Below are 13,506 nucleotides of genomic sequence, written 5' to 3' on the forward strand. Positions count from 1 at the left end.
CCCCAGGAAGTGCCATTTATTTCAGCAGAGCACAGCTGCACTAGAGGAAAAAGCCTGGGGCACCCGCAACAGCAATAAGGAAGCAGAGGGAATCAGCAGCTTCTGTCTGTTCTGAAAGAGGAAATATCTCCTTTAAAGTATTTATGTGCAAACACTCTATACAATTACAGACATTTCTAGAGTTGCCCCCCATTTGCTTTATTTATGAATTTATTTTTCTTCAGGTGTTTTGATGATTTTGCTAATCTTTTCTTCTGCAAAGAAATCTATTCCTTGTAAAAAGTCTAGCAGCTCTTTTTTTGGTATCCAGCATGCCCACACTTGGAGGTTACACGCTCTGAAAAGCATATGCCCCATCTGACTTGTGCTTGTGCTCTAAGGAAGGAAAAGCAGTTCTTGCAGAGATTTTCTTCCTATGCTTTTTTTTTTTTTTAAACACTTAAAAAAATTACTATGATAATTAAAAAGTATTATTTTTTAAAAAACATTTCAATGAGGTTTACAATAGCTGCTGGAAATGGTTATTTACGCAGAGAAGCAGAAATGGGATAAAAACAAAATTCAAGTCAATTTTAAACCTTCCACCTATTCCTAAAAATGAGGGTTACATTTCTGATGACTCCAAACTTGGTACGTTTGGCTGTGTACCTCCTTCTCATGCTGTCAAAGTTGTGTGTTGTGATCTGCAACAGGTCACCTAATCTATATCAGCTGTTTTTCTTCTTCCTTCCTTGGCTGCCTAATTGATACAGTGAAATAATCAGGATGGACAATAGCACTCCACTGCCGGTACAGCATGGAGAAAAATGAGGCATGATATTCTCAAACACAGTGCTCAGTTGTAATACTGGTGTTAAAAATTCTTTACCATTTTATGATGCAAATAAAAAATCTGAGTTATGGAGGCTACATTTACACATATCACAGAAGCACAATTAAGAACAAGCAAATACATGACAAAACAGGAATCTGAATAATGATTAAACTTCATGGGGATGAAAACCTGATCACGAAGGACACTTCCTTCCTAGTTCATAAGGGGGGGGGTAATGTGTATTTATTTACTTAGGTAAATTTTCAGTGTGTACAGTTTCAGTAACTAGAAATGTGGATGCTACAGTTACCATAAAGAAAAATAAATAACAAAAGTCACCAAGACACATTTTTACTCTTGTGCATTTTTAAAAATGACTTAGATTTCTTTTCCTATTTCCTTTATATGATGTCAAGAGACTAAAGTCCAAACCACCTAGCTATATCACTGAGAAAATAAGTCATATGACACGCTCAATTTTTAGAGTCATTAGCTATCAGCAGACATCATCTTAAGCAGTGGAGTTAAAAAACCTAAAGAGAAAAAGACAGAATATATTTGAGAGTAAAAAGCCTCTGTGGGTGTTGATGGAAGTATATGGAAGAAACCAGCAAGAACAGTGGATAATGGAAGATTGCTTGTGCAGGTAGTGGGCTTATCTATATGACAAATTGATGAAGAATGAGGAGGAAAACTATGTTGATTTAATGCTGGCAATTTGAAGCATAGGCTGCACAGCAGTTTCAGACAGAAATACCAAGATAAATTCAGAAGCAACCCTTGCTCTGACAGATTAATAAAATACCAGGAATTATTTGAGCTTCTTAGAGGAAGGGATCACTAAAGAGCCCTTCGAATACCCAAGATATTGCACATATGAATAAAGGAACGGCTCATCCAGCTCTTGCCTGCCTGTTATCAAGAACATGCTTTAAAATGATATCCAACCTTTTCTAGAAGGCATGAAAAATACATATTAGAAGTGAATAAGAAAAGAATAAAGTGAACATCTGCTACTGATACAATTTTGTGAAAAAAAAAAAAAAAATTGCAATGGAAGAGCCTTCAAAGAGGAGACCTAAGAATGGCTTACCTGAAATAAGAAAAATATATTATACTGGGTCTTATGTTTCAACTTATGCTTTCTAAGCTTGTTATTTGCAATAGGGATGTTCATCCAGCTGAATGGAAAACCCAGAATTTTTCTAAGTTAAAAATAGGACAAAATGACTTACTGTAAATATTTCACTGCTCCTTTAATCACACCTGTGAATGTTGAGTTCGTCAGCGTTTGAGCAAATACAAAAGACAACATTTTCCAGAAAAAAGGCGTTGGACAATTTCAGGTCTGGCAGGTATTAAATATGTGGTCTGTATGCCATGGCTAATAATGTCAGTATAACGCTGTCATTAGAAATTATTCTCTAGCACATTTTAACTAAACAGCTACTTGGCTGGATTTCTGAGAGAAAGACTGCCTTACCAGCATTTTTATTTAATTCCAAACAATCCTACATTCTCAGAAAGCTGGTTGGCTCCAGAAACCCTTGGAAAACAATATGGATTAATTTACATACACTAAAAAATAAAAAAATAAAAAGATAAAATAAAATAAGTGGTCTTAGTACCCCTCTCCTTTCCCCAGAAAGAAAGGATTACTTCTCTGGAATAGTCAGTGTTTTGCCTTACTGATGAATTATTCACGGAAAGGTAGGACTCACTTTCTTTCCCAGGGGTTACACAATGTCAAGTTAAAACTTGTCGTTCTGCCAAGAAACACCAACGGTGTGGAATGATTCTACTGCAGATGACACGATCACTCCTTCTAATGATAAGCACTTCTGATGAGTGTATCTGAACTCCATATCTGCAAAGGATGCCAAGAGTTACCAGCAATTTGATATTTAATTTTGGGGAAATGGGAAGATTAAAAAGCTTCTATGAACAACTTCTACTCCCAGGTTTTATTTCTAATTTATCAGCATTGCCTAAACTTATTCATTGCACAATCCTCTGCCAGCTCTATTTTCAACAGTGATAAGGACTGTAAACACTAATTTTAACAGTAAAACAACTCGTGTTCTAAAAATGCCCCACATTTTTCATCTCAATTCCATGAAGAACTGCTCAGGCCTCAGCCCAGTGGACTATCCCAAAAGGCCTGGAAGAGCACTCATCATGAAATGTAAGAGTCACTTGTGTTCTGGTATCTGGCTGAAGTCTTTAACTGTCCATTTTTTCATGCAGTGCCTGTAGATTTAGTACAGAGAATGAGGTATTTAGGATGCTTCCAGTCAAATGTTAGTTCTGATAGTCAGGAAAGAATTTCTTTTTTTAGGGAACATTTCTGGAGAAGGTCTGCTGTGGTTTTACACCTCATTTACAATAGCATTGCTAAAATAAAATTTTTTTTTCCTCTAAACAATTTGCTGTTTACAACTTAACATATGCTTAGTGCCAGCACAAGGCTTAAAGCACTTACTTTCCAGAACAAAAATGTGCCTAGCGAGCTCAACTCTTACAGGAAAATCTTTGTAGATTCAAATGCTTTCTTGGTAATCTCTCAATCACTCTGCAGAAGAAAGTTCAGATCATTTTGTAGAGCTAGCTGTTTCCATATCAGCTAGAAGAGAATCTCACAGAAACTCCATCATCTGTGTTCCATAATTCAGTTCTGGGTGCTCAACGAGAAAGTAAAAAATTTAAATCCATGCTTGTACAAATCTTGATCTGCCTGTTCTGTACCAAACTAAGTTATGGGCATGGAGTTAAGGAGTAGTGCTACACTGATCCACGCACAAACACTTTAAAAAAGATGCCCAGTATTACCTCAAAGTACAATCTTATCAGAAGTGTTTGAGCCCACAGGTGTGGTAAAATAGGAAGAAATTTATCTAAAAAAAAATCTATGCTTTTGGTGGAATAGGAAGAATTCCTTTCAAAATTTGTTTTAAGACCTCAAGATCAGACTAAAGACCTATAACCACCTAGACCACATTTCCTTCTCCTTTAACCACTGTTTATTTGATATACATATCATATATCAGGTAGGAGAGTTCACAAGCCAGCCCCTTCTTCTTTCTGGCCAGGAAACAGTTGATCACTGCCCTCACTATGCCCAAATTTTCACATTTTGTAGCTCATCTTGCAATGATTTCTTATTTTAAGGTCTGTGGACACATTCCTGTTAGGCAACTTCCATTTTCTACCGAAGTCAATATCATCAGCTCCGGAGGACAGAATAAAGTATTTTCTTACTCTTTAGGTCTCAGCTTCTGAACAGTGCTCCTATGCACTTCCTAGTAGTTTGTTTCTGTGAGCGCTTACTTAAGGCTGGTAATTTTATCATGCTCAACATCCAGGATAAGGTCTAGTTCTGCTTGATGCTTGTTGCTTTTTCAATTCATCTTATTCCTATGCTTCTTTACCTATTTCGCATAGATCTATTTGCTGTCAGACTTTTTTTGCAATCTTCATTTTATTCAGTTCATTTATTTTTATTATATAGCCATTTGTCCAGTTAAGAATTTTTTTCTACAATGCTTCCTTTTTTTTTTTTTTTTTTGGGTATTAACTCTATATAGTTTTCAAACTTCTCAGTAAGAAAGTTTCAGATATTTCTGAGCTGTCTAGGTGGATTTAATCTTCCAAATCCATCTGAAATCCTCAGCTACAGACCTACTGGTCTTAATCCTATCATTTAACTTTATCTGAATCACAAAAAATACATTCCTAAATCAGTTCATCTACAGTATCTTCATTACTTAAGTGAAATGTTAAAGTTGGCCTCTAATTAGAAGAGTGCCAAAAAAAAAAAAACAACAAACCACAACACCCAGAACAGCAAAGTCAGTCAGCTATTTCCAGCAGAAATAAATAGTAATATTTATTTTTAGAAATTATGTCTTATTTCTTATTTAGAAATAAACAAACATTAATAGTATTATTAGTGTTTGTTCTCCCAGCTACCCTGAAGAAGTTAAGTACTCCCACGTGTAAGGCTGCCCAACCATTTGGTCACAACTGCTGGTCGCATTTAATGCTTTAACCACGCATAAAACATTAAAACATGGAGTGCTTTAAAAAGATTCCTTTTGGTAACTAAATCCAATCCAAGAATATCCTACAGACTCACAAGATTAGTAGAATTTTACTAGCCATCCTTCTCTGATTTTGAAGTGCTTTTCATTCAAACAGAATAGCTACACTAGTTACTCTTTAACCTACTGTAAAATTAACATGCTATCCTTTGATTGCTACGTTCCATTCATATGGGGATCTGTTTTCCCTCTCTCTTTTTCCAATCCTTCTAACACCCTGCATTTTGCTGCTCCAGCTCATCATATTTGCATAAAAACATTTAAATTACTCTTTCCTGATCATAAACAAATTTTATCCAGATTACTCAAAATCCTTCTGCTGGTTACAGAACCTAACTACAGCCTGAAGCACAGACCTGGCTTGTGCAAGCACTTGTCTCTCCAAACATCCAACACTGCCCTCCCAGACATACAATGGCTCCTTCTGCTCAGCTGCAGAGATGCCACATGCACTGGTGGCACTTATCACTTGTGGGTGCACCCATCAGTGCAGGAATGACAGAACAAGGAATCCATCCATGGAAACCGCAGGAGCTGGATTATACTGGCCTCCCCAACCAGTGCTATCCATGCCATTCTCTTCTCTTCTTGCTCTCCAAGCTTCCATGTGCAGTTAGCTCCTTCAGCACTGGAATACATCTGAACTCACCTTTTTGTTTACTAGAGGTAGGTTTGGCAGTTCAAAAAGCTGTCTTAACTCCCATTTCTCAGTTTCAGGCTCATTTTACCAATTATGTCAATCTCAATCTCCAAAGGCAGTTTACCAATGCTATTTCCTTACTTTCAGCTTCCTTACTATGAAGCAGTATATTTCATTATTTACCTTTTGATCAATCCTGAGATTATTTGTATCCATTCCTCTCAAATGTCAGTTACCTAAAAATTGTCTGATTCATTTTTAAATGGGCATAATTTTGTTTTAAAGCTATTCACATTTCAGGCCATACTTTTACTGGTGACTCATTCCTTCAGTTTCTGTACTGAACTGTATATTACCTGCTTTTCCATACTACAAAAATAATGAGAAGGAATGCTTTATTCAATAGATCATACTTTCTTAATAGGACGAGTACCCAAAGGATTATTCAGACTTTTTCAGCTGGATTTAAATTAATGGCTATCATCCTTGTTTTGGCTATCTCCTTTCTCCTCCTTTCCCCGCATCTATAGGCAGATGTCTGCATTCAGGTGTGCAGGTAAATCCAAGGATAAAGGCAAAAGGCATTCACATATCAGTCGCATGTTCCCAAGGGAACCTCAGGCCAATTTCTTCATTGCTTTATGATTAAATTTGCATTGGTTCTACTATAGCATAGGAATCTTGTCAGAGGTTGCTCCTAAACCCTAAGAAGGCACAGAGATGGCTAAAGAGATTTGTTCCAATCTATCTGATAGCTCTTATCAAGCAGAGAAGATAGCTGAATGCCAGGATGGCCTTCTAGTGCTCCAGCATGATACCCAAACCAGCTTGAGTTGCCTTATTCTTATCCTCAGATAGAAACCATGGGGCTTACTAAGAATTACAGGAGATACTTTGGTGGAGCAGGAACCAAATGGAAGTCTTCTATATTTCACATAACTCCTTCTGGCAGACACAATGGCTTTCTTAAGCACAGAGGTGCAAATTCAGGTGAAGACACTTCTCAGCTATTATAACCCAATAAAAAGTCGAAGCAATTCCCAGCTGATTCACAAACTGACAAGTTTACCTGTGATTGTTTTCCTACGCTTGGCCACTGAGTGCTGCATCAGCAGAACTTGCTTATCAGTTCTAGAGAAGCCAGAACATATAAAGTGGAGCTCTCCACTAAGCAAACCCAGAATTCCCCTTAGAAACGTATAAGGAAAATGAACCCTTTCCACCAATTACTCTCTGCTCATTGCTGTGCTTAATAAATATCTGTTTTCCTCATGTATGTCACACAAGAACAAGAACAGTTACTGGCCTTAAATTCTAGCCTGCTTCATATACAAAATAGAAATGTGAAATTTGGTAGTACAAATCATTAAGTCAATTTAAATAGGAATTCCTACAGAACATCTAATCAACTCCTGTAGCACATTTGGCCACAGGCTGCAGTCTAGTAGATATTCATTTGCTGTCTTATGTGATAGCACACAGAAAAAAAAACACATATTGTCTGTTTTGGATTTAGAAGTTCAGTGAAGTCAAACAAAAAACATGCAGCTTTAATTTACAGATAAGGAAAGCACAATGATACACCTACAGAAAGAAGAACTGACCTCTCTAGCTCTACCTCTTCCTTCCTCTTCCCACAGCACCCATCCAGCAAATGCTTCTCAGAAAGGTGAATACAGAAGAGACCTTTCATACGTGTACAAGTTCATCCAACATAGCAGGGATTTAACTCATAGGAGCTGAGAGGTGCACCCACTCTTCCCTGCAATTTCGTCTTGCTTAAGAGCTTTTACTTTTTCTATCTGTGGAAAATAAGTGGCAATGCTGCAGAGCTACAGAGCTGGCTGCAGCCCACCAGAACACAGTACTTTGGCACTGCAGTCCATCCACAAATCTCACTGAAAACACAAGTTCTCTTGCAAATCTACCGGGTCAACATCTCAAATGCTCTGCCACCACATCATCCCTAAGTACAAAATCAGTTGAAGAAAATATGCATCTAATTCCATTATTTCCCCTGTAAGAAACAGGAAAATCTGGCCCTTCACATCTATGGGGCCCAGTCAAAAACTGCTGACATCTAGTAAATCAGAGCAAGCTGTAGAAAGCATACGACTGCTTGCACCACTACCATAAATTGCATCTATTGAAACATTTCCTTTCTGATCTGGTCTACAGCTCTTGCAGCTGCAGTCTGACCATGCTGTCCAAAGTCACACTGAATCCTGGATGATGCCTTGGCATAAAACCTTGACATTTAACTTGTTTCCTCGGCTACTCTTTTCTAGCATTTGGCACCGGTGCCTCTCAGTACTTGACAGAAAGTCTCCCAAATTCTTCACAGTAAAACCACCATGCTGAGAGAAAATAAAATGAAAGAATTTTCTTCATGTGGCTACAAAATTAGTGAAGCCTTCTTTTCTGTTTTCTTGTGTGCTCTGCTACATCTCAATATATGGCATTCCCCCCCAGATACATCACGTGCCTCAGCTAATCCTAAGCAACACACACAGTGGTGACAGACCAGGGAGTAGCTGGTCTTTGTACTTCATTTGTTCTGACGCTTCTCTGTCCACAAGGACCAACTGATATTTTTAAAGCATGAAGCTATTTTGGCAAACTTAAATACAAAATAAGGGAATTACGGTAGAACAGTTGCCTACTATGCTACTGGCTTCATGTTTTCCTGGTGAGGGATTGAGCTGGAACGTAAGAAATATTCTTACACGTACAAATCTGTCTTGGCTCTGTTTTGGAGTTAGGTATATCTTTTAATGGCATTAAAACAACGTTGAGCTATTTAACAACATTACTGCAAACCTTGCAAGGAGAGAAATTATATTCTGGTGGACCAACTGCCAAGTTATCATGCAAGAGCTTTTCCACATCTTAATATTTGGTGAGAAAACTTCTAAAATGTTGCAAACACAACTGTTTCCACTCTAGGGTCTACGCTGGGCAAGGTCAGCATTATGAAGTACTCTAATATTACCCAATTACATGTTTTATTTATTCCCATGCCTGCTTCTCCAACATTCTCTAACTGTATCGACTCAGACATACTTGTTTTGGTCACTTCTGTAACTTTCTGGTAGTCAGATTTTCAAAATAACTTCAACTATTAACTGGCCGGTATCATTTCTTTACAAGGAATAAGTAACAAACTGACACTGCCTTTACCTTGCAGGCTGCAAAAAGATGTAAATAAAAGAAACCCCACTCTTCATAAATGGCAAAAAAGGTAAATAAACTAAATAAACCAGAATTTACACCTGAAGACACTTCAGTTTCCCTGGCAGGCTGTAATTGTTTACTTAATCTAGATATCGATTGTAGTTAGACTGCTGGCTCACTTCTTTCGGCTGCAATTTTCATTTTGGCAGTCTCACATATATGCTTTAAAATCCCTCTCTGTGGCTGCATTGCTTGCATTCTTTCCTCTCAGCCACAATCCACCATCCAGAACTATACTTTCTCCTCTGCATTAATAGTTTTTTACATTTTCCGATCTCCGTAGAACAAAAAGGGACATACTTTACCAAGAATGACCCTGAGACACCGCCCTTTACAATAACACAGCACCCAGGATTTAGCTGCCCAAGCACAAGCAAATTGTGCCCATAGAAGGCTGAGAAGCTTCCCTGGCTGCAGTAGCAGGGTGCATTGCCATGGGTGCCTGTGCACCTCGGGGCCCCTGGCAACAGCTGGTGGCTGCACTGCTACCCAGCTCTTGGCTGACTGTGCCAGACGGTGAGGCCAGTACAGGCAGTGAATTCTCCATCTATTTCTAGCCAAAAAGACTTCTGTAGCAGATTGCCAGCATTCCGTCAGGCCTACTGGCCCCGTGACACAACACCCAGATCAATTTGCTCAGCCCATTTCCACACCAAGAGATTCTCGCCACAGATCACACAGGCTTGCAGAGCATTTGCAGAGCACTTGCAGAGCATGTGGACTGCACTGCAACAGCTCAGATATTTCATTCTTCAACTTCAGTTACAAGCAGACATCTGTAAATGCGTAACATTCCTATCAGTTGCTGTCATTTATTTCCAGTTATTTAGCAGACAGGACCACACCTGGTCATAAACAGGCAATACAGAGGCCCAGTGTTAATCTCCTTCCTTCTACCAAAAGTTCAGAGCTCCCAAACTCGACATCAGGAAAAGTAAGATAAGAACTTCAATACATTTATCAAATTAATCTGATAAACCTTCAGAGGTATGTTAAGTATTAATATATTTCTTGGATACTTTCAGACTCAGAGGCACTCCAATATTTCACGCCATAAAATATAGATTGCTAAACACACTATTCATCAAAAATGAGAAGAACAGCAATTATTTGGAAAAATGAAACTATTCCTTCAACAGAAGAGATAATGCTACATCAGAACAGACTGACTCTGACAGCAGTTCAAAGTATTACCAAAAAAATCAATGCTTTCACATCCAATGAAGCTCAGCAACTGTTTTTAGATGTGGTAAAAAAATTACAAAACCCAATAATGCTTTACCTGGAATATTTTTATGTCTAAAATTTGGCAGAGTCACATAACTTAAAAGTATAGCAAGTCTCTAGGTATCGATCAGGGCTTTGTGCATCTACAATGTCATAAAACTGATCTGCAACTATAAAAAAAGATAACATGATTATGAGAACACTACACTGTAATTTCCTTTGGGTAGTCAGAAAACAAAGACCGTTTGATGGTCTCTGAAATAAACAAGCCTGGCATTCACCCACCAACAGAAGCATTTTACAATACATCGATAAAAGTACCTCCTATTCTTAGCATAGTAGCAACAACAAGAAGGCAATAGAAGAGCAAGAGTTACCTTTCAGCCTCAGCACAGCACGCAGTTGGAAAGCAAAGCCACGCACATCTTACCCAAGAGCTTTAACACTCTGACTCTGCCACCAGTTCAGGCGTGGCACACAAAGAGTTAACCTGATTTTGAGCCATTATATGGAGCTTACAGTAAAGCCTGCTCTAATAAAGAGTATGATAGGAAGGTCAGCCCTTAATTCACCATCAAACTATCTTCTGGGTGTAAACGTAATGACTTCTGCTTATACATTAGATAACCCTGACAAGAATTCTACTTGACAATGCATTTTAGATCTGGAAAACTGTTCTGATTTGTGCCAAGGTGTTGGATGTCAGCAGATTCACTAATATGCTTATTATTTGCACTTCAGTGGTGGAACAGTGTAAAACACTGTGAGCCCCCTGCACCCCCCACTGCCTGGCTAGGGAGGACAGGAAATCAAACAGGATTTAATCCCATCCATATCACTGTGCATTTGGTGAAACTCGACAAGTCAACATTAAGTATTCAAAGTGGTATTGTGCCCTAAAGGGATCACATGCAGCCTGCACATGAGAGCAAAGGAACAGCTCGGTTCTGCTTCGGTGTTTGTAAATTTAATTTGTTCAGGAAAAAGCAACTCTGGAAGGGATTACTAGCGAGGATCAACACTCTTAGCAAGGAAAAAGGGGAAATGCAAGCAATGCAACACTGACAATTTTGTAATACAAAACAGCTTTTCAGGCTTAACTGTATAAATAAAAGTTGGAGGCAACTGCAGCACAGCCCCTGCACATGCGAGTGCTGCACCCAGTGTTCCCCAGTAGGAGGGCCTGGAACACTTCACAGAAGTTCACAGCAACTGAACAGTTACTTAGAAAACACCACATTTTACAACGTATAACATTTCCTTGCAAAAATATTTCTAAGTATGGTCTCAGTACAATAGCTAGTGTGGCAGTAACATTCACGGCATGAAGACTTCTGACATACTGATCTTTATTACCAAGACCTAACTCAGGGAAGAATATTTGTAGTTACACATGCACATCCCCAGCACATACGTGCACACAGAAACCCAAGATCTACAGCAATGGACTTTTGAAATAGCGCAAGAGAAACCTGTGAATAGCTTCTGCTAGGTGTAACTCTGTGTTTGTGCTCCCACAGTGTCTCAAATACTCAGCTGTTTACAGTTGTCTCTGCTCCTATGCCAGAAAATTGGTGACGAATTCCTGAGTCTGTAAAGAGCTCTGTTTGCTAAATCCTGCAGGGCAGGGAAATGCTGGTAGCTGGGCCTTGTTGGGGAAGAGAGGATGTCCCGAAGCCACAGCTGGGTTCCCTGTGCCCTCCCATCAGTTAGGCACAGCTGGGGTAGGCATGGGACAGGCAGGTGCCAGTGAGGATAGGAAAGTTTCCTGCTGCGTTCCAGCACAGCTTCTGGTGATGACTGAAATTCCAAGGGACTCTTATATGCCAATTTTTCCCAGAGCAAAGGACAATGAATACCTTTTTTGCACAGACTGGTACCTCAAATATAAAGCACAGAAAGCAAAGTACCACCGCTGAGCAATCTAAAAATTGTTAAGCTTGATTAATGAGATAATAAAAAACTATAAAAAGAAAAAAAAATCCAATTAAAGTATGTTCTCCAACAGAAATAAAGAACCCAAGAGAATGGTAAAACTTTGAAAAATTAGTATGAGAGAGATGACAGCCTTAGTATTCAAGACTGCAGTAGATCAGTTTTATACTTTTTTTGACTGCTGTCCCTTATTTATCATCCCTAACGCGTGCTGTCTGCATTTCTGGTCCTTGCTAAGTTTCCTTTTATTCCATTACTGCCTCACGAGTATAACACCTGAATTTAAATACAAACACATAAAAAACATGGCATTTTACAGGCCGCGGGTGCTTCATTCAGAAACACGGCATGTCTCTGGCACTTAAAAACAGAGGAATAAAAACAAACCCAGAGAGGGCACAATGCTCATCCATCACCTCTGCGGATCAGCAGTCAGAAGACTGCCCCCCTCTTACTGCCGACGTACGAAGAACCGATTAGAAAGGGAAGTAACCTCGCGATACCGGTTTCCAATCAGCAGCTGGTACACGAGGACAGCCGGAGGCCGGGAAGGAGCAGCACGGACTGCAGGAGACAGGCGGGCAGGCGGTGGGAGCGCGGCCGCACGGCGCGGAGCCGGGCGGAGCACAGCTGTAGCTCCCCCTGGTGGCGGCCGCCTGCGAGCGCGCAGCTCTCCGCGGGGCTCTACCGGCAGCACGCTGCGCTCCGGCTGATGTTTGTTCTCTTTTCTTTTTTCCCCTTCAAACATCAAAGTGTCTTGCTATACATTAAATACATATGCATACCCTCTTTCTCCTTAACACGGTTCAGTGAATATTCAGTGTTCATTTTCCCTCTGTTTAAATCTGTAGCTCAACACTCCATTGAGAAGCCCGACATGAATGTCCTCACCAACTGCTCCGGGTGTTACGCAAATGAGTGGCTTCGGAAAGACCTTCATTTCATTATGGGTTTTGCCCTTTCTAATTTGACAGATTGAGAACCAAGGGGCAGTACACTGTACAGCCTGCCTGCTGGAGGACCTGCAAAGGAATTCACAGCAGAGTTCCCCCTCACTTTAGGCTGAGCCCACACTCCTTCTCATGTGACATGGTGCTAACGTGTCTAAGCAAAAGCCAAAGTCAACTCCAATTCTGTCATCAGGTTGAGGACCGGACCCCAGACCGGCCACCAACAGAAAGGCCATCCAGAGCACGTGAGGGTCCAGGAATAAGTTTTGCTTTCCAGCTGGGCTTGCAACAGCGAAACGGGCCCGGAGCAGGGGAATAAAACCCGGGCACACAGTCCGTACTGAAACACTCCCTAAGACTTCCCAGGAAACAAACCGGTGGCTGCTTCTCCTAAGCTCAACACAGGACTCACCATTTTGCAGAGACCACCGCTTTCACCCAGCACCCCCGGTGAGCAGATACCAGCGGGTGGCCGAGACCACAGTGATCTCGGAGAGACCCGGTCATACGCAGCCGTCACCCCCATACCTCCACGAAATCACGTACGGGCGTTTTGAGCGGCCCCCACCTTCCACCCACCTCTACAGGGACGCCCCGTCCCCGCCC

The 13,506-nt window shown here is 40.2% G+C and overlaps 1 long non-coding RNA gene across 14 annotated transcripts in view; it reads right to left on the bottom strand.

The window, feature by feature from the left end:
- LOC125692854 (uncharacterized) overlaps positions 1–13,506 on the bottom strand; it is a 44,331-nt gene that overhangs the window by 30,393 nt on the left and 432 nt on the right. For 11 of the 14 annotated variants that reach the window (XR_007376868.1, XR_007376875.1, XR_007376870.1 and 8 more), the window contains exon 1: positions 13,313–13,469. The exons of 1 other annotated variant lie outside the window; for it this stretch is intronic. This is a non-coding gene — a long non-coding RNA (uncharacterized LOC125692854). 2 more of the 14 variants (XR_007376863.1, XR_007376865.1) reach the window with 2 other exon arrangements.

Source organism: Lagopus muta, chromosome 5 (assembly GCF_023343835.1).
Source record: "Lagopus muta isolate bLagMut1 chromosome 5, bLagMut1 primary, whole genome shotgun sequence".
Classification (NCBI taxonomy): domain Eukaryota; kingdom Metazoa; phylum Chordata; class Aves; order Galliformes; family Phasianidae; genus Lagopus; species Lagopus muta.